At 39.7% G+C, this 21,951-nt stretch overlaps 1 protein-coding gene across 1 annotated transcript in view; it reads left to right on the top strand.

Annotated features, from left to right (window-relative positions):
- Positions 1-4,782: 4,782 nt before the first annotated feature.
- The window catches only part of lzts2a (leucine zipper, putative tumor suppressor 2a), a 79,323-nt gene continuing 62,154 nt past the window's right edge, over positions 4,783-21,951 (top strand). Inside the window, exon 1 of the mRNA XM_067385824.1 lies at positions 4,783-5,034. The gene's annotated coding sequence lies outside the window, so the exon portion shown is untranslated. The remainder of the gene's footprint in view (positions 5,035-21,951) is intronic.

Consider the following 21,951-nt stretch of genomic DNA (forward strand, 5'->3'; position numbering starts at 1 on the left):
ATCGCTAAAACAGTCGACGTGACTACAATGGTTCAACCTTAATGTTATAAAGCGGCGTAAGTGCAGCTCGTCCGTGTTTATGTCTGAATGCCGGCTCAGTATTGGCCAAAGCTGTTCACGTGATGCATCCGTTTGATGATGACGCAAGAGCCCGCCAATAAAGAGTCAGCGTTCTGATGTAGAACCTGGAAGTGCTGAACATAAATAACATATGAGAATGACACAGAAGAGAAGATATTGTTGAATAAAGTAGTTTTTGTTTTGTTTTTGCGCACAAAAAGTATTCTCGCTTCATAAAATTAAGGTTGGACCACTGCAGTCACGGCGATGGTTTTAAAGGTGCAATATCTAAGAATTTTGCAGTAAAATATCCAAAACCACTAGACCAGTGTTATATATTTTGTTCACTTGAGTACTTACAGCATCTCAAATGTTTGCAACTATTTGTAAATCATGAGAAAATTGCAATTTTAACCAAGGCTCTGGGACGTGTGAGGAGTTGCCTGTCAATTGTGTCTTACCCACGGTTTCCGGTTTTATTTTGTAGAAACAACTACATTTGATATATTTATAGACAGAAAACTAATTATTGTTATATAGCTCATCACGTTTAGTCTTATTGTTTAAATCTAATTTTCTTGATTATTTGCGAGTACCATGCTTTACCTGTCACGGTTTCCTTCTTGTCACGTGTTCTTTGTTTTGACAGTTGTGCGCATGTTGAGTGTGTGCGAGTGTGTTTGTGGGTGTGTCCAGTCCACGACAATCATCATTGGATCCAGCTGCCACTCATCACCTTCCCCACTTGATGCTCATTCAGTCACCCTTCAAATACTCACCTCATTCTCCCATTCATTGTCAGATCGTTGTTTGGTGTCCTGTCTTGTGGTGTCCGCTCATGACCGAGATTCCTGTGTTCGTCGTTCCAGTTCCTGTTCTCGTCTTCGTTCACCGTCTGGATTGGATTATCACCGTCACCACGCTTCATCACACCAGCACCATCCACGCAGCGATCACCTCAGTTCCTGTTGTCTGCCACGCCTGCCTGTCTCTGACCTTTTATGTCTATCTCCTTCTGTATTATAATAAGCGGAGTTAACTTGCACTTGCTTCCTGTTATTCATCATGACAGAACGATCTGACCCAGGAACGGAAGCAGCAAGCTCGTCACAGTCTACGCTGGAGGATTTCGTCAACGGTAGCATCCGCTGCATGGAGTCGCAGGAGAGGGACCTGAACAAGACAGGTAGAGCAGTGCAGGCGTTGGTAGCGCAGGTGTCCGAGCTCACCCAGCAATTCCAGCTGTTTCGTGGTCCCGCTGCGCCGCCCACACCGCCTGTTTGCTCACCATCACCAGAGGGCGCCCCCAGTTTGGAACCACGTCTTCCGATCCCGGAGTCTTATGGAGGTGAACCCAAATATTGCAGAGCGTTTCTCACACGCTGTTCTATGCACTTTGCTTTGCAGCCATGGACTTTCAGTACGGAGCAGAGTAAAGTGGCGTTTGTTCTCACCCTTCTGACGGGGAGGGCAGCCCTCTGGGGAACGGCAGTGTGGGAGAACCAGGACATCTGCTGCACCTCGTTCCAGGCACTTTCGGCTGAGATGAGAGGAGTGTTCGATCGGTCACGGGGAAAGAAGCCGCTAGACAACTAGCTGAACTGCACCAAAGAGAGAAGTCGGTGTCTGATTGGCACTTCGGGTGGACGCTCGGCTGACCAGGGCCGAGCAGCATGACCCGATTCGGAGGAACACGGAGTATTTGAGGTCCAGCAGCGGGGACTCGGTCAGCCCATCTCAAGATCCCGAGCCCATGCAGGTGGGTCGAGCTCGGCTTTCCCGGGAGGAGCGGGAGAGGCGGAGGTCCCAAGGACTGTGCCTATATTGTGGTAGACCTGGACATGTTGCGTATAGTTGTCCGTTAAAAGGGGCTTACCCGGCAGTAAACTTGAGGCAACTGTCGGGTGGGATCTCCGCCGGGAAGTCCTCAACCACCTCCAACCTCCTCCCGGTGAGACTGGGGTGGTCCACTCACGTTCACCCCTGTCGGGCACTTCTGGACTCGGGGGCAGAGGGTAATTTTCTGGACAGAGCACTTGCAAACAAGCTTCACATCCCACTCAAACCCCTCACCGACAGGATTACAGTGCACGCAATCAATGGACAACGCCTACCCACCATGTCGCACATCACTGATGACATCACCATGACCATCGCCGGCAACCATTCAGAACTTACCTCATTTTTTGTTTTTGATTCCCCCCACTCTCCGGTTGTCTTTGGTCACCCCTGGCTCACTAAACACAATTCCCGGGTAGACTGGATCCAGAACTCCATCGTGGCCTGGAGTGAAAGTTGTCATAAGTCTTGTCTCGTTTCTGCCTGTTCGTCTGTCTCTGGTTCTGTGTTGCAGGTGGAAGCAGTGGATCTGTCTAACGTGCCTGTCGAGTACCACGACCTGGAGGTGTTCAGTAAGTCCAGGGCTGCTTCTCTCCCTCCGCATTGTCCCTATGACTGTGCTGTAGATTTATTACCAGGTAAATCTCTGCCTAAAGGCAAGTTATATTCACTTCCAGTTCCTGAAAGAGAGGCTATGGAGAAATATATTTCTGATTCACTAGCAACCGGGTTTATTCGCCATTCCTCTTCTCCAGCGGGGGCGGGATTCTTTTTTGTGGGGAAAAAGGATAGATCTCTGCGACCTTGTATTGATTATCTTTCCCAGTCTGGAATCTGAAGTCGCGGTCCCCTCCGCACACGCCTTTTGTCCAGAGGTGTCACCGTACTTGGACGAGAGCCCGTGAGACTCTCCTCCGGGTAAGGGAGCGCACCAAGGCCAAGGCCGATTGCCACCGGTCAAGGCCTCCCGTGTACGTCGTTGGTCAAAAAGTGTGGCTTTCTACTAAGGATATTCCTCTCCGCTCCGTCTCTAACAAGCTTGCTCCTAAATTTATTGGTCCGTTCACTGTTACCAAGATTGTTAGCCCGGTAGCAGTCTGCCTCAAACTTCCTCCTGCGTACAGGAGGGTTCATTCCGTCTTCCATGTGTCCAAAATTAAGCCCGTTTTTCACTCGGCCATTAATCCGCCTGTTCCGGTTCCTCCACCGCTGCGACCCGTAGATGGGGAGCCGTCTTATTCGGTTAATCGGATTCTGGACTCTAGGCAGAGGGGACGCGGATTTCAGTACTTGGTGGACTGGGAAGGTTACGGTCCGGAGGAGAGGAGTTGGGTACCTGCCAGGGACATTCTGGATCACACCCTTATCGATGATTACAATCGACAGGTAAGGGAGTCGGGGAACGCCGGGAGGTGTTCCTAGGAGGAGGGGCACTGTCACGGTTTTCAGATGCATTGTTTCCTTGTCACGTGTTCTTTGTTTTGACAGTTGTGCGCGTGTTGAGTGTGTGCGAGTGTGTTTGTGGGTGTGTCCAGGCCACGACAATCATCTTTGGATCCAGCTGCCACTCATCACCTTCCCCACCTGATGCTCATTGTCACCCTTCAAATACTCACCTCATTCTCCCATTCATTGTCAGATCGTTGTTTGGTGTCCCGTCTTGTGGTGTCCGCTCATGACCGAGATTCCTGTGTTCGTCGTTCCAGTTCCTGTTCTCGTCTTCGTTCACCGTCTGGATTGGATTATCACCGTCACCACGCTTCATCACACCAGCACCATCCACGCAGCGATCACCTCAGTTCCTGTTGTCTGCCACGCCTGCCTGTCTGACCTTTTATGTCTATCTCCTTCTGTATTATAATAAACGGAGTTAACTTGCACTTGCTTCCTGTGATTCATCATGACATTACCATGCCTCAGAGAAAAACACTATTTTTTGAAGTAGCTAACATAGATGCAGCTTTATTTTAGTAACAGTAATACAAAATTTTTTCCATCATACAATACGTTTTACTCCCACAACACTCGGTCCTGCTCTGCTTCATATTACAATAACGTTAATAATCTCATCCATGAACATATTTTCTTCCCGAGTCCTATCCCAATTATTTTCCACCAGCCATTGAGGTGAAGACCACATCCCAAGATTCCGTGCTCAAACTTGGCGTCATCAAGCTACGCCTTTGTTTTTAATAGGCCTCTAGCGACCTCTAGCAGACAGAAAATATTACATATTGCACCTTTAACGATGTCTTTTAGTACCTTTCTGGATCTTGAAAGTGATGGTTAAATTGCTGTCTATGGACGAGTCATATACCTCTCGGATTTCATCAAAAAAAAAAATTAATTTGTGTTCCGAAAATGAACGAAGGTCTTACGGGTGTGGAACGATATGAGGGTGAGTAATGACAATTTCATTTTTGGGTGAACTAACCCTTTAAATTCTACAAAGATACTAATCAGTTATTGTGGAGCACTATATGACCTTGCCAAAACCTTACAAAGATAAAACAATTCTGACAAAGTGGATACCAGGACTCCCTCTACATTTTCAGTTTCATGACTCATATTTTTATAAACCTACGAAATGATTATAGTCGACTCGACATATTTTAACCTCAGCATTAAATATGTCCAAAACACACTCTGCAGTGCCTATTTATGGTTGGTTCGACATTCACCACTAATTACAATACAGTTCAAGTCGCTTCGTGAACTTGAACGTGTCGTCCGTCGCGAGCTCCCGCACGTGGCCACTCTCCCACAGCCGTACAGCTTGTCGCTCCAGATCAGCGGTCGAGACCGAATGTGAGGCATGCTCACTCTCGCGCTCCTGCCAGCGGCGGTCCAGTGCGGAGCGAGGGGGGCAGGGAGGAGCGCGACTCAGCAGCGGGATTCAAGGCAGTTTGCAGCAGTCACTTCTTGGAGGATGGACGCAGAGATAAGCAGTAGCTTCGTGTGTTAACCTTCAGCAACGGGAGTTTGTATTACTTTAGAGAGGGGTAGAGAAACGGCGGTTCAGATCTGCGCGAACTTCATCAGCCTTTGGAAGCATTGAAAATACCAGGACGCTGTTTCTTCAGAAGCGTTGGTTCTCTGGACGGTTTTACTCAAGCGCTCCTCACGTAGTCAACGGTGAGTGACTTAAATCTGTTTTGAAAAGTTTGAGCGTTTCAGATGCTTTGTCTGTTTTTAAAGTTTTGTTTTAACATGCATTGCTTATAACTAATTATCATCACTATATTTGTATCTTACTGTAGTTTCATTAGTAGCCTACTTACTGCAATAGTTAACAGTGGCAAGTGACTATTGCATTATTGCTGCTTTTTTTTTTTTGGTAATATTTTATTTGGCATTGAATTATACTGGGAATCTGTTGTTTAGATATCACCTATTAATTTTAACTACTATTTTTTGTCACTTGTTCTATTGCAGATTTAAAAGGATAGGCTACTACACCTATTACTAAATCTCACTAGATACATTTAAAAAAGTACTATAGTAAGATTAAAAGTTAAACTTCATTAATGACTTTTTTTAGTTTCCTTCAAAGTATAAAATGTTGCATTGATTTATCCTTTTACTGATTTCTAGATTATAAAGTTCAATTCAGTTCACCTTCATTTGTGCTTATGCATGATGTTTTTGTTGTTTGGCTGTGAGATTAAAGTGACTGAGTGCTTTATCTTACAAAGGTCATAATTATGTTAAATGTAGGCAGACACCAATTTATCCGAGCAAAAGTAATTATGGCATCCCAGTGTCTTTTGTAATTACAGCATATGGAGCGTCCCTCCTGGAGACACATTGTCTGAATAGCTTTTGTATTTAACACATTCTCACAAATCCCTATAGTTTATTCTCAGTAGGTTCAGATCTCACCTTTGACTAGTGTTATGTACTGTATGATAATTGCAACTTGTTAATTACCCTTAATGTTATCTGAGAATGAATGCAGTGTGTGTTTTTGACAAATCAGTTTGCTTTCAGAGGCTTTGCTGGTGTTTGTCTGTAACATTTTCCAAATATTCTCAATTAGATTGGTTAGATTCTCAGTGAAATTCTAGAAAGTTTTGTGACATTCACCCACTTACTGTAATGTCACTTCAGTATGCTAGTACCCGCTTCTCACAGCCAACTGTTGTTGTTTAAATCAGCCTTTGTTTTATTGCTGTATGACAAGAGTTATAGTACATGTTGTGTTCATTGTAAAGCAATGTTTTTTTATTCTTCGTCATATAGTAAATCAGTAAAACATTCCATTTTGCAAATCACTGGAAGAACTTAAAAGTGAAGACAAGGCATAAAACACTAATTTTAATGTAACGATCCAAGGGTTGTCATGTTGCGAGACACTGAAGTGCTAAACAGTCATATTTTTCCATTTCTTTAAAAGAATCAGGCTTAACCCTGACCGACTTACCTGTTGTGTTCAACACACTCAGCAAAGAAGTTCTATTTCTTTTATCAACATAGAGTAGATGTTTTCTGAGATTTTATTAACTGAAAACACAACGTCCCTTAATGTAAGATTCTAGGAACCTACATCTGCCCCCCCCTTACCTCCCTTCAGTGGAAGATTAAATATTAGGCTCAAAACGATTCTGCTGTCATAAAGACATTCTTCACCCTGTCAGCAAAGCCTCTCTCTGGATTTCCAGTCTTATTATGAGTCATATTTAGCAGTTTATCTGTTTTTTTGAGGGCTTTAACTAGTTGCCATATGTGAAACAGGAAATGCTGCATTCATGCACCGTTACTACTTGTACTTAAAGCCATTTTTGTGATTTGGAGAGTCTTAAAGGGTTAGTTCACCCAAAAATCCAATGGCTCAGTGAGCTCACTGAACTTCTCAAGATCCAGAAAGGTACTCAAAACATATGTAAAACAGTTCATGTGAGTACAGTGTAATGTTATGAAGTTACAAGAATACTTTTTGTGCGCCAAAAAAACAAAATAACGACTTTTCGACAATATTTAGTGATGGGCGATTTCAAAATTATGCTTCATGAAGCTTCGAAGTTTTACGAATCTTTTGTTTTGAATCAGTGGTTTGGAGCGCCAAAGTCAAGTGATTTCAGCAGTTTGATACACGATCCGAATCACTAATTCAAAACAAAATATTTGTAAAGCGTTGAAGCAGTGTTTTGAAATTGCCCATCACTAGATATTGTTGAATAAAGTCTTTATTTAGTTTTTCTTGTTGCTTTATAATATTAAGGTTGAACCACTGTAGTCACATGAACTGTTTTAAATATGTTTTGAGTACCTTTCTGGATCTTGAGAGGTTCGGTGACATTGCTGGCAATGGAGGCCTCACTGAGCCATCGGATTTCATCAGAAATATCTTAATTTGTGTTCCAAAGATGAATGAAGGTCTTATGGGTGTAGAATGGCATGAGGGTGAGTAATAAATGACATTATTTTCATTTTTGTGGGTGAACTAACCCTTTAACTGCTCAACTGGCAATGCCTGACACTCTGAATCCTGGCACCGTACACAGTCCACCATACCCAGCTGCTTTCAGGCATCCCACTGGAAATATTTAGGATGGAAGTGGGTGGGGGAAAAAGTTATAACCGTTTCACCCACCCAGTTCCATCCTAAATATTTCACATAATTATATATCCTTTCAGCTACTCACTGTGCCATATTTTTATGAAAATGCACACTGGATGTTCTATGGGAAACCATTTGTTTATGTACGTTTATCATGTATGTCTTACAGTCGATACACTGTATAGCAATATGTCTGAAATTTGACTAACTGTCCTGGCAGCTGTATTTAATTTCGGGCCTTGAAGTTAAAGGCTTTCAAGTAGAATATATAGCTTCATGAGTCAATTTAAAAGTTAATTTTGGATAATATATACCCTTTCCTCAGAGCACGATGAAGTATAAATTATAAATATTTGAGATACTACCCAAGAGGAAACAGTTTTGCTTGCAGTACATTTCTGTAGTTGTATTGCATGTAGTTTTCTAATTTCACAAGTGCAGGCAGTTTAATATCAACAGACTGCTCTTATGAGTCAAGCTGAGGGGAATCATTCACATGAGCTGTCAGAGTGTTTATAGTGCGAAGAGAGGCAAGTCAGTGTGCTGGAAGGCTGGTTACACCATGAATGCCCAGCTGTTGCTGACAGTGTGTGGGAATATGAGGTGAGCGATCACTGATCACTAGGTCAAATGACATACATTCCATGTAGCTCATAAAACTTTTAACCAACTGCATTGATAGCCTCACTGAATCAAGCACTTGAAGGTCCAAACTCCCAGTATGGTGTTTGATTTGACAAATATAGAGACTAATAAAATGAAAGCTTCTGTTTTAATGAATTTGGCATCATACTGTATCAATGGAGATAGAGGTTGTAATTTCATATGACGTTGGCCGGCATCACTCTATAACCTTGCCTGCCATTCTTGTCTTGATTGGAAGTGCACGTCAATAAACCAACACACTACCACCAAATTTACGAGGTTATCTCTGGTATGTTCAGTGTGTGGAAAAATTCAGTGCTGGCTCAGAGAATACCATAAATCTTTGATTTAGTTGCTCTAACATAGCCATTTATTAAATTCACCAACTGTCTATATTGTCAATGAAAAATTGTTTTTTTACGTGATTGGAGTCCTGACAGTAGATCTAGTGTTCTTAAGGCTGCCCGCTTGCAGACTGGTTTGCTGAGATATGCATAAGTGTATGTGTTTATTTATGGGTCTGTGTGTGTATGGAAGCAGTTGATCTGTATCATGTTGGGGGAGGAGCCATCCATTAATATTCCTGAGAGAAAATCAATGTATGCAGCTCTGTTTTCTTGGTATCGTCTTTCCATTTCTACTAATATGTCACATGGATAAAGTTTCTTTATTGAAATTGGAACAGTTTCTATCTGCATTGCTCTGGTCGATAGGCCTCTCTGTGGCTGTTGATTTAATCTCTCATTTACAATCTATCACAGAGAGCACTGATCAGTTTTAGTTCAGGTAGAAACGCTGTTCATACAGATTAATTTGCACAGAATAAGTGAATATAATGCAGTGATTGAATGGGTTGTGATAATGAGAGCTGCGAGGGGGCACTATTCTGCTAAATCCATAGTCAAGATGTCAGTGTAGTGCTAGCTGCTGTGATGTTGATGACAAGCAAACCTGAGCTTCATTTCCTCAGAGGGTGAAGTCAGCACATTGATAGTGACAGTCTGTTAGCTCCTCCCACAGAGATGCCCCGTTCACTTCCTGTGGAGGTCTTTGGAGCAGCAAAACATGACTCCTAGTGATGTGTCCAGTGTGATGTAGCGTACTTTGGCCATTTGAGTGATGAAAGAAATAGGGATGCACTGCAATTTTAGGGCCATCCTATAATCAGTAGCTTTTTGTGGAAGATACAATTGATAGGTTTACTTTTTGTATTTTAACCCTTTCAATTGGAATGGCTATATTTAATATAATGTTGCTAATTTACATTTGCAATCCACATATTTGTTAGTGAAATCTGTGTATAAACATTTTCATAAACAATTCATGCAATCTGCAAGCAGTCACAATATTACCGCATGACACAAGCTGATTGGCCTCTGCTGCTCCTGTAGCCAATGAGAGTGCTTGCTCAACATTTAAAGTTCGCATGAACCGGAAGTTGCAAACGACTTTTCTCCAGCGCTGTGACGTATTTCCAAGTGAAACAGAATATTGAATAGAGGGCAGAGTTTTACTTTAGCGCTCCTCCTCTCCATATCTCGCTCATAGCAGACTAACGGTTGCAGGGGAGTGGTTTAAGCGATTTCAACCCAAGCCGTCAAACTGATGTCATTAGAGAAGGGGCACCGTTGCAGAGGGGAGGAGCATTTTCAGATTTTGATTAAATATTACACAATTTTTTTCTGTGGATTGACTTGCACGGATGAATTGTTCACCACAAAACTAGCAATTTGAGCTAACAGAATAAATAAGGTCAATTTTGATTTCATGTGTACTTTAAATAGTCAGTTTGAATAGTAATCCCTAATACTCAAAATAATTGGTAGGACAAACTTAAATTGAACAAATTAGTTCAGTTAAATTAACTGTTAATAGTATAACTTTTTCTATAGAGTTCACAGCACTGATGTATTTCAAGTAAACTGAACTGTTTCATTGTTTTGAGTTGTATGAACTAATTTCTTTTAATTTAGACTAACTTAAGTTTAACTGAAACTGGGCTGGGATTTCTATTTCCCAGCATACTTTGCCCATGGCACTGGAAAAGGTGAGAAAATGCTAAAATTAAGTGTTATATAATGTTTTTTGTCCAAGGTTAATGGTAAGGGAGATTTAGTAGTGATTAATGTTTTATTCTAATTTAGAAGAGTTTCTGTTAATGTGGGTTTTTGGAGAATTACCATCATGGTGACAAGTTATGCTATACAAAATGTTTGAGTTGGGTAACTCAGTACTTCAAGTTAGGAGCAATGAGTACTACAAAACTCAAAACTTGACATCATAACTCAAAAAATATAATGTAACTGATTACCTCAATTTTTTTTTTTTTTTTTTTGAGTTAGCCCAACTTATTCAGGTTTACAGTGTGTCCGCTGGTCCTGCAATGCACTATCATTGCATCATTCAGTTCCTCTGAAACCCTTCACCTCCCCCAGCTCCATCTACCTAGATCTGCAGTGGGATTCATGTGTCTATTCATGCAGCAGCAGCATATCTTACACGCTCACAGCAGTGTGTCTGTGTATCTAATAGCAGTAGCAAGTCCATATACTTGCACATTCAAGTTACAAATGGCCGCACCCGCTCTTATGTTAAAAATAAGGTGGATACCATACCAGGAAAAATTAATGGAATTGTTAATAAAAAATCCCAGTTCTACAGAATAACATTTTGGCCACTGATATATGGTGCACCAAGGGCTCACTGAAGTAGTGCAGCATCATGTGCTTGGGCTGCTTTCTATTAGTCAGGAATCTGCCCTGTCAAAGGGCTCTGCAAATCTGTACACCCCCACACTGCGAGAGAAACATTATGAAAACACTGTCCTTTTTGTACGTCCCCTGATTTATGATCTTTGGCCTGCGGGAGATGTAAAGCATGCAGCACTTTCTCTCCATCTAAGTCTCCAAGCTGATGCAACGCAGGGGTCTTCAGCTCACAACTGTTTTCACTGCACGGTGCGTCCCATAGTGATGTGAGTTATTATAGGAGACAAGCCGCTCGCTCTGCCTGAGGCACGTTCTGACTCTCACCTCTTTCTGCTGTGCTGCTGGCTAGTCCAGTGCATCTCCCACTGACTACAAACAAGCAGACTGTGTGACATGCCAGAGTTTCCTGCTTTACAACTGTTGACCTTGCCTGCATTTTAACCTCTGATCTGTAATTAGGTGTGTAAACATTAGTTCAAGAGCGGAATATGGTAGAGGAATGCAAAGTTTGCAATCCTGTTTAAGCAGTGAAGAGTGGCTGAGATTTGTGTTTGGAGGCACTAAAGCTGTTTAACCAGTATGTCATCAATGTTTATACAGACTGACCCTTTAATTCCTTTCTTGTATGTGTGTGGTCAACACCCACCTCGCACAAGACCAATCCAACAGGGAGGGGATGAGGCTAAATGTACATAATGGGACACATTTTAGTTAACATTCATTCATGTTAGTCACATGTATTTTGTATATAAGTCTCTGTACTATATATGCTTAATAGAGTTAATTAATATAACTATAGTAAAATTGATTTGATGGGTGGATCAGAGATGTGATGCTAATTTTTATGTCCTCTATTAATTCATAAAGTAATGTGGTTTTTTTTTTTTAATTATATCCCTATAATGAACATGATTTCGGTTCCTAACCTGAAATTTATTGTCATATTTTTGTGTAAAATTAAATAAAATTTAACCATCTTAAAGTGTAATTTAGTCGATTTTCAGCCCGCTTTGTATTGATACAATGTCCGGAGTATATGTAAGTGAACATTGTTTACTCCTCTTTTGTGTTACCTGGACCGAGAAATTCATGTTTATTTGTCGCCGAATTATGCAAAACGGCTCCAGGGCTTTCTTGAAATCTACAGGTTATACTTCCGCATTTTTCTATCTCTGCCCACGGACAGTTGGATTGACAGACTACCACAGACTTTTAACAGAACAGTTATTGTAAGATTAGGTTTATCACTGAAAATTATATTATACTTTGTCTTTAAACAGCATTATGGTAGAAATGGAACACTATGGCAACAGCTTTCTTACCTTTTCTTCAGACGGAAATGACTAAAAGTCAGTTTCTTTAAGTTTTTCTCCTTTGTTTGGCTTTAAACATTGTTTGTGGTGATGTTGACTATAAAAATGCGCTGGATCCTTCACTGGAAAGCGAAAGTTACTCACTCCCGCTAAACGCTTACTCTTTGAATTCTTGAACCTGGAGACAATGAGTCGACATCATTATAACTAAAAGTTTGCTAAGAAGTATTTCCTACTAAAGCAAAGCCGTATTTGATTCTGGTAAGCGTATATACATAACAGACTGGTGGGAGTGGCCTTGGATGGCAACATGGCCAGTCCATTATGGGTGTTGAAGTTTTCCTACCTATTAGGCAAAAGGGAAGACGACAGCTTTTATAGCAAATCAATTATAGAGATGATGAAATCCTATATTGATGCCTGCTCTCTGAAGGTTTGTACTGGCTATGTAAGATAATCCTGAAATCAATCTTTAGTGGAATTTGTCAGATGTAATTGATGGATGATTTGGAATCCTCTGGTTGCAGATAGTTTGAAATAATGCGTCTCTATCTTTGGCACAGAATGCTACATAAACCAGAGTGCTTATTCTCAGTCCAGTCATGTTGAACCATGACGGCAGTCTCTCAGGCATGTCTAAAGAGCCATGTAGGCTTAGATTGCCCCGTTTTGAGGGGATTATGTCCACACTGCATAGCACAGCAATTTAAACAGCCCTTATTTTGTGTCCTTAACCACCCCCATCTCACATGGTGGACAGAACGACTTATTAGCATCTGCGTTAGAGACCCGAGTCTAGTTGTCGCAGCTATGTGGAGCGCCATGAAACTACAGCATGTGTTCACACTTAATCTACAAAAACTCTGAGTGACTGTAGCAATGTTGTTGACCTCTCCCAATGACCTTGTTAACCTCTCTGCTGTTCCCATGTTGAGAGGTATCTGTTAAGTATACGTGAAGGTAATGAGATGAGGTCAGAGTGTCAGGAGATGGTCCAGCAGACACAATAACGTTTCAGTGCTGTCCATTACGGCCACTTTGTCCAAACAGCTTACACATTGAGCCAGCAGCATCCATAACAGGGCCAGTAGTCAGCTTGGAATGTGTTGACCGATGGAGCAAACATTTGGCAGGATTGCAGTGTTTAAGAGTAACGAGCAGAACTGAATGCAGAGGTCCCATTAAATGAAGTACACATTTTTCTGACATTCCATTGGCTTTGCACTGATGCATTGTGTAGAAAGACTTATATGGGAAGTCCTGAGTTGGCACACAATCAAAGCTTGAAGTCTTGATTTGCTCGTTCTTCAGTTTGTTTTTTGAAGTAGATTTATATGAGATTCTGCAAGTGACATCATTTTTGGAATCTGCATGTGACTGTGTAGTGTTTATAATTTTATCACTTTAAAAATCATATATGCATGCTATCTACCGTTACTCAACTAATAACTAAACTTGTTTGCAGTGATTTATTAGCCAGGCTGATTAATCTGTCATTGGTTATTGGCATTATTGGCATTGTCATACCCACATTATTTTAACAGAAGCATTAGCCCTTTGTCAGCATATAATTAACCATTTTTGTCTTCAACATTTTTACTAAATATTGCATAAAATAGTTTTTAATAAATTAATTTGCCATTTATTAAAGGTAAACCACAAGCACTTAACCACACCACAACCTTAAACCAATGCACACACACGCACTTTCTAATAAACCTGGCAATGTATATTACAAATATTATTGGTTCTTTGACTAATTTCTTATGTTTCCTTATTGTAAGTCGCTTTAGATACATGTCTGCTAAATGCATAAATGTAAATGTGAAAATGAAAATTTGGTCAGAATTTACTCACCTTCATGTCATCCTTAATGTCTCAGTGTTTTTTATACATATATTGAAAGTCAATGAGGTCTGATGATGTTTCTTCAAAAGGTTTAAGCACTGTGATTGTACTCTCTAGATATCGGAATTGGACAATTCACATTCACATAGTAACTTTTAGTTCAGTGTGATATTCTTGAATACGATATTAGTCCGTTTTTAAAAGAGCATAGGGCATAGGCCGAGTAATGTTTTTGTTCTTACCTTTGCAATAGTTTTGTCAAAATTACCGACCGTGATACCAAGTCGGTTCTGAAATTTTAAAAATATAACACTTTAATTGCTGTTAAGAGGATTCGTAAACACCTCTGATTGGCCATTGTGTTCATGCACTCAACATATCTGTCTGTGATTGGCTACAATGATCAACACGCGAGAGTGTTTGAAAGAACACGGAAGTGTTTGAATTTGAAAGTGTTTTGAAAGCTGGAGCATTCGGTGTATCGGTGTACAGCGCTCCCGTGTGTATCTGTGTAAGTGCTCGGTGAAGAGCGTCATTGATGTCTGTTTACAACAAGTTTTTCAGAGGTGTTAAGAATCCGCTCATAAACTTTGTCACAGAGCTTATTTTCTGCAATTACCCCAAAGCCGATGTAAAAGTCCTATTGGGTTTTTGTCAAAGGAACCAGGGTGATGCTAACTTCTGGATTGGTCTACAAAATGACATAATCTCTGTGGCACTCTATACACAACTCTCCATCTTTAGTCCTAAAACGCAGCAAATTCAGGACCTTGTGGTTCATAGGATCCATTGCCCAAAGGTAAAGTTCCTCATAGCCCGTAAAATCAAATGAACTTTAACAGCATCGCCATATAAAGAATTTATGTGCGTGTTTGTGTGTGTGTGTGTAAGAAATTTTGCACTTATTGTAATTATGGGAAGTGGAGTTAGCTCCATATGGATGGAGTTTAGTGAATGACTCTGCCAGTTCGCCTGTGGTGTTGTTCCCTCTTCAGCCCACTCCATCAGCTGACTCTCGTGTGTTTTCCAATTCCAAAATGAAAAGAAAGTAGGGGTGTACCATAAATTGCCTCTATGAATGCTGCTGCTATTAACATTTTACCATAAGTGCAGACAGTTGGAAAAAGAAGAGAAATAGTTGTTTTTCCTCTCTCTGTGGTGTGGTGTCCACCCTCTGGCTCTGTCTTCCCACCCATTCACTGGAGCCAGGAGATGAGGAATGGTCTTTTTGGCTGCTGATGTTTTCGTAGCTCCGCCTGTGAGCTCTGGGGTTCAGTTCAAGCCCCACGGTAATTTTATTACCCCTCTCCTCAACACAAACACTAAACCTCTCCTCCCACCCCATAACTCTTGATTTATGTCACTACAACCACCTTGTCCAAAAACTTCCCTGACATTTCCAGGAGACTTTCTGAATCACAGCATTCATAGCTGAGACAAGCTGTCATATAAAGCTGTGATGGGGGCAGACAGATTTCCACTGAATACTCTTGATTTCAATGCATGGTTGATATATATAAATACATTTTTTTTTTTTTTTCCTCATGCTGTTTGGGTGCTCTGTTGTCGTCTTAACTTATTTTTAGGGACAGATCTGATGCTGGAATCAGTAATGTGTGTGGATTTGTTTTTAGAGCCGAACAGTCTCTCGTTTAGTACTCAACTTCACAAGAAAACATATATAGCAATAGTAATATATAATTCATTGACCAGTAATGATAATTTGTGGGGTTTCATATTTTAAAAAAGTTTTGAAAAAAAGTTTCTCATTTGCTGATTTGCTGTTCAAGAAACAAGAAGATTTGTGGTTGTCAGTTTATGAAGCTATAAGATATTATCTGAATTGGACAATATGAGTTATCTATGGAAGCTTGTTTCCGCCATGAGGTAAAAAATAAAATGGATAATTGGGACTTTTAATCTCATTTAATCTCATTTTGTGAAAAGTCAGAATTGTTTGATATAAAGTCAGAATTTGGAGTTATAAAGTCATAATTGTGAGATATAAACTCACACCTGCTTGTTGTAATGTGCAATTGTGAGTGGAAAAACAGACTGATGTTTTATATGAGTTTGTATCTCAAAATTCTGACTTTATAACTCGCAAATTGCATAAAGTCAGAATTGCGATATATAAACTCACAATTCAGAGAAAAAAGTCATAATTGTGAGATATAAAGTTAGAATTGTGTGATTTAAAAACTCGCAATTGCGAGAAAAAGTCAGAATTGTGACTTTATATCAGGCAATTCTGACTTTATAACTTGCAATTGTGAGTTTAAATCTCGCAATTCTGAGAAAAAAAAGTCAGAATTGTGAGATGCAAACTCACAATTGTGAGAAAAGTCAGAATTGTGAGATAAGAAGTTGCAATTACCGTTTTTTATTTATTTTTTTTATTTAGTGGTGGAAACAAGCTTCCATAGTAATCTGACTGTGTGTGTTGTTTATTTCACATCCATCAACATTTTTTGGTACTGTTGTGCACTTATCATATGTCCTAATAGAGCAGTATGGATTTCCTGTGGTCCATAGAAAGAAATATGAGTCTACCTTATTGATTACATAAATATTTTGAGACATAATTTTCTCAACAGTCAGCTAACACTTTAGTGTTGCACTACAACTATTTATCAATGTCATGATCACATTGGGTAGATTAATGCAAGGCTTTTTTTCTCATTTTGGTAGTGGCACCTAATAAACAAAGCCCCACAAGGTGAGCTGATATCTGTTCATCATATAAAGCGATCGTATCTGTTTAGAAGGCTTGGACTAAACCACTCGGTTCATGTGGGTTTCTTTTATAATGACTTTTTAAAACTTTTTGAAGCATCAAATTTTAGTGGTATGCACTTTCAATGGAGGGACAGAAATCTCTCAGCTTTCATCACTTTATTTGTGATGAACAAAGGTCTTCTAGGTTTGGTCGGTAAATAATCACAGAATTTTCATTTTTGGGTGAATTATCCCTTTAAATAGCTGTTTTTGAAGACAAATGTATTTTGCATTCGACCATTATCAGCATTTATTGAAAAAATTGTTATCAGAACCTAATGATAGTCAAAGCAATAAATTGATTGACCTTTGAGTATGACCTCCTTTTCATGTAGGTCAGATGCCTAAACTGGAAGTCTGTCCCAAATGTGTGAACTTTAACCTGTCTGAGCCTCTCGGTGGGGACTTGAGAAAGTGAGTCGTGTTTAATTGAGCATCACATTGCTTGTCATTGAGGCAGCAGCAGCATGGAGAAGTGAACAAAACCAGGACAGCACAGCTGGGAGACCAGCCAGTGAGAATGTGCTTGATGTTCGACAGCCACTACACTTTGTGATTTGCTGCCAGATTAGTGCAGAATACTGAGGCTGAGTGTCAGTATTGATTTGAGAGGACTTCGGTTTATTTGGTGACTCAGCATTTCCCTTCTGAACCTAAGCACAAAAAGAATATAGATCCCGATATCACAGTACTGAGATCAGCTCATTTGCTTGACATTTTATGTAAGGTGTATTTCTGATTCTTTGTTTTATGTGGTAAATAGAATATATTACTCAAAACATCATGTATATTTTTCAGAGCTATGGAAGGTTGTTTTCACCACTGAAAAAACAGTAATTGTGAGTTTATATTTCACAATTCTGGCTTTTTTTTCATGCAATTACGCACTTATATTTCAAAATTCTGACTTTTTTCAGAATTGCGAGTTTGTTTCACAATTCTGGCTTTTTTCATGCAATTATGAGTTTATATTTCAAAATTCTGACTTTTTTTTTAGAATTGCGAGTTTATATTTAACAATTCTGGATTTTTTCATGCAATTACTGTATGCATTTATATTTCACAATTCTGACTTTTTTCATGCAACTGAGTTTATATTTAACAATTCTGGCTTTTTTCATGCAATTATGCATTTATATTTCAAAATTCTGTCTTTTTTTCAGAATTGCAAGTTTATATTTCACAATTCTGGCTTTTTTTTCTTGCAATTATGCATTTATATTTCAAAATTCTGACTTTTTTCAGAATTGCGAGTTTATATTTCACAATTCTGAGCGAAACAGTCATAAAGTCAGAATTGCAAGATATAAACTCATAATTGCAAGTAAAAAAAAGACAGAATATAAAAAAAAGCAAGATATAAACTTGCAGTTCTGAGGAAAAAAGTCAGAATTGTGAGATATAAACTCGCAATTACCCTTTTATTTTGACAGAAACAAGCTTCCATACAGAGCTGTACAATTCTGAGCAAAAATAATAAAGCAATTTTGTTGGGCTATAAAATGTTAGGCTACCTATCATTAACATTTTATCTGTATTACTCAAAATGTTAAAAATGCAGTTTCTGAGCAGTAATTTGAGATGGATAGAAGCTGTCCTGACTCTTTTTATGGTGAAGCCGCTTCTTCTGTTTTCGTGCCACATAGCAAAAAGGATTAGAGTCAGTTACGTAACTCCCCCCAGAGCCTCTCCTCATGCATGGCCGTCTGGAACAGAATCTCTAAATAATGATTTTTAGGTTTATTTATGCTTAATTTGCACAATCCCTTTTGTTTATTAATGCATCTGCCTTCTTTTCATGTTTGATGAGCTAAAATGAGAGAAGTCTCAGAGAAAGAGGGAGTGATGGGGTATTTATAGAGTGTCCTGCTGTGGGGCTGGCCGGTCTGTCTCTCTGAAGCATTGCGTCCTGTCAGACCCCATCAGATCTCCATATGGACTCGAGCTCACACACACAAAGAGTACTACAACTATATCACTCCCAATTAGACATTCAGCATTTTTACAATCAAAAAGCATAAACAACACAAGAAAAAAAACTGAACAAACTAAAGGGAACATTTACATGTCAATGATGTACTAAACACTGAAAAGTTTTTCCTTTTTTTTTTTTGTTGTCAAAATGACTAAAAAACACTGTATTATGCTTCCAGGCCTGTAGTTGGCGATGTCACTTGTGCATGAAGTCACCGTTTTCTCAAATTTTTGTAGTTTACACAGAGACAATAACGATATTGTATTCAAAAACTTTTTGTGTTTTCAGGCCGTCAAAATGCCATTGTCGTGTAAATTAATGCCCAAAACGCATACATTTTCCATATTTAGTTGAAAACGGTGTAGTGTAAGTGCCCCCTCAGAGCCATATTCAAGGGAAAACACTAGGCGAGAAACAAGGTAACTAATTAAACACAGGTGTGAGGAGGGAAATCAAAAACCACTAATGAACACAGACAAAGAACTGATCAGTGCAAACCAGCTAACGGGATAACAACTCAAACAATGAACAATGACAGAGACAAACCAACTCAAAGTCCTACAGAAACACAGACTAAACTAAACGTAATTTAAACTAAACATTTAATAGTTTTAGCTAACAATAACAAGATTGTTCTCAAGTTGATTGATCTTGTTTTAAAGGTGCCCTAGAACCAGTTTTTAAAAGATGTAATATAAGTCTAAGGTGTCCCCTGAATGTGTCTGAAGTTTCAGCTCAAAATACCCCATAGATTTTTTTTAAATTTTTTTAACTGCCTATTTTGGGGCATCATTAACTATGCACCGATTCAGGCTGCGGCCCCTTTAAATCGCCAGTCCCTGCCCCCCGAGCTCTCGACTATAATACAGTGCATTTACAAAGTTCACACAACTAATATAACCCTCAAATGGATCTTGACAAGATGTTGGTCATGCATATTGCATGCATGCGTCGGATCATGTGAGTATAGTATTTATTTGGTTGTTTACATTTGATTCTGAATGAGTTTGAGGCTGTGCTTCATGGCTAAAGCTAACATTACACACTTTTGGAGAGATTTATAAAGAATGTAGTTGTGTTTATGAATTATACAGACTGCAAGTGTTTAAAAATGAAAATAGCGACGGCTCTCTTGTCTCTGTGAATACAGTAAGAAACGATGGTAACTTTAACCATATTTAACAGTACATTAGCAACATGCTAACAAAACATTTAGAAAGACAATTCACAAATATCACAACAAATATCATGTAATCATGGATCATGTCAGTTATTATTGCTCCATCTGCCATTATTCGCTATTGTTCTTGCTTGCTTTCCTAGTCTGATGATTCAGCTGTGCACAGATCCAGACGTTAATACTGGCTGCCCTTGTGTAATGCCTTGAACATGGGCTGGCATATGCAAATATTGGGGGCGTACATATTAATGATCCCGAATGTTGCATAACAGTCAGTGTTATGTTGAGATTCGCCTGTTTTTTGGAGGTCTTTTAAAGTTTGAAACTCATTGTATGTCATTTCCATGTACTGAACTCTTGTTATTCAACTATGCCAAAGTAAATTTTTACTCAAAGGATTTTTACTGATATAGTAAATAGTAAATACTGAATAAGAGAATTTTGCAAGGTTGTGTGTCTGCACTGTATATTGTAGGGTAAAATGTAAATACAAACAAATGTTGCTGCCTGAGGCTCTTACACACATACAAACACTTCCTTATTTAATACAATAAGCTTCCTTGTGTTATGAATTTGGATGATATCATGAAACAAAAGCTCTTTATCACAAACTCATCCTTCTATAAATGACACTAAACACACATGTGTAATCCATCTATCTTGTCTGAGTTAACAAATTCTTATCATGCAACCTTGCACAGGGTCCCAGAGGGATTAGATAGCAATATATGCTCTTTGGGCTATCTATTTCTCCAGGTCGTCCATTTCTCACCACATTTAAAGCTTTCTGAAGATTGCTTTTGCTTCATTTCTGTTGTTTTTTCCTAAGATCTTCTCATATGTAAGTCAAGAAGCCATTACACTCTAGTCTGTGACTATTTCATATCGCTGCACATCGTTGCATGTTTATACATATGTCAGATCCTGTGTTTGACAGCAGTAACATAGCAATGTCACCATAGCTTTGATCTCGCACAGCTCCCCATCTGTTACAGAGATTATGCGCTGAGGGAGAAAAAGCTGACATCAATGTTTCATGCCTTCAGCTGAGCTGCATCATGCATCCTGTATGTCTCTGAAGTTTCATCAGTGGTGCTCCTACATTCATGTTGTCCGTTTTAGCCTTTGGCCCTTGAGTGGCTCACTCTCTCAAACACACATACAGAAAAACGCACGTGGTCCTGTTGCCCTGCTCTGTCAGGGAAACTGAAGACCTCCCTTAGGGCACTCAGGCTGATGACTTCATTGGCCTTGTTTGTTTTCTGCCCTTGGGGCTGAAGCGGAGAGGGAAGAGAGCACTGGCTCATCCTGACACTCCAGCACAGGAAACAGTCTAGTCCTGGCTGGAAACAGACGCTGAAAGAGCCCTTTGGAAGCGGCATTCCTCTGCTGTCTGCCTTTTCAGACATCTGGTTTCATGTGGGTAAGCGTACTGTCACCCTCTGTGCCATCACAACACTGGAAGTGTAGATGCCTCTTTTATATGGAAGCCAAAAAAAGGCTCAAAAACATGACTAATAAGGCCCATTCACACAAGTGAAACGAAACATCTTTAGTGAATACCTCCAGATTCCCCAGATCTCAATCTATTTGAGCATCTGTGGGATGTGCTGGACCAACAAGATCGATTTACGTCAGCTCCACCTCGCAACCTACAGGATCTGCTGCTAACATCTTTGTGCCAGATACCACAGAACATCTTCACGGGTCTAGTAGAGTCCATTATTTGGTGAGTTGGTGCTGGTTTGGCAGCATGCATAGGGCCAACAACATATTAGGCAGGTGGTCATAATGTTTTGGCTCACATTGCTTTATGTGAGTATATTGTATGTATTTAGGTACTGTAAAGTTGCAGGTACTATATATCACTAAGCAATAATTGTTTACATTTTTTGACGATGTAGCATTCAAGAAGAGATTTGATAACATATGATAACTTATGATATACAAGTAGCTGTTATGAAAAATTAATTTGTTAATTTTAGTTATTTGTAATCACGTGATATTGAGAAATCTGAAACCAGTGAGGTTTTGTTCAGTTTATA

Source organism: Chanodichthys erythropterus, chromosome 5 (assembly GCF_024489055.1).
Source record: "Chanodichthys erythropterus isolate Z2021 chromosome 5, ASM2448905v1, whole genome shotgun sequence".
NCBI classification, from domain to species: Eukaryota; Metazoa; Chordata; class Actinopteri; order Cypriniformes; family Xenocyprididae; genus Chanodichthys; species Chanodichthys erythropterus.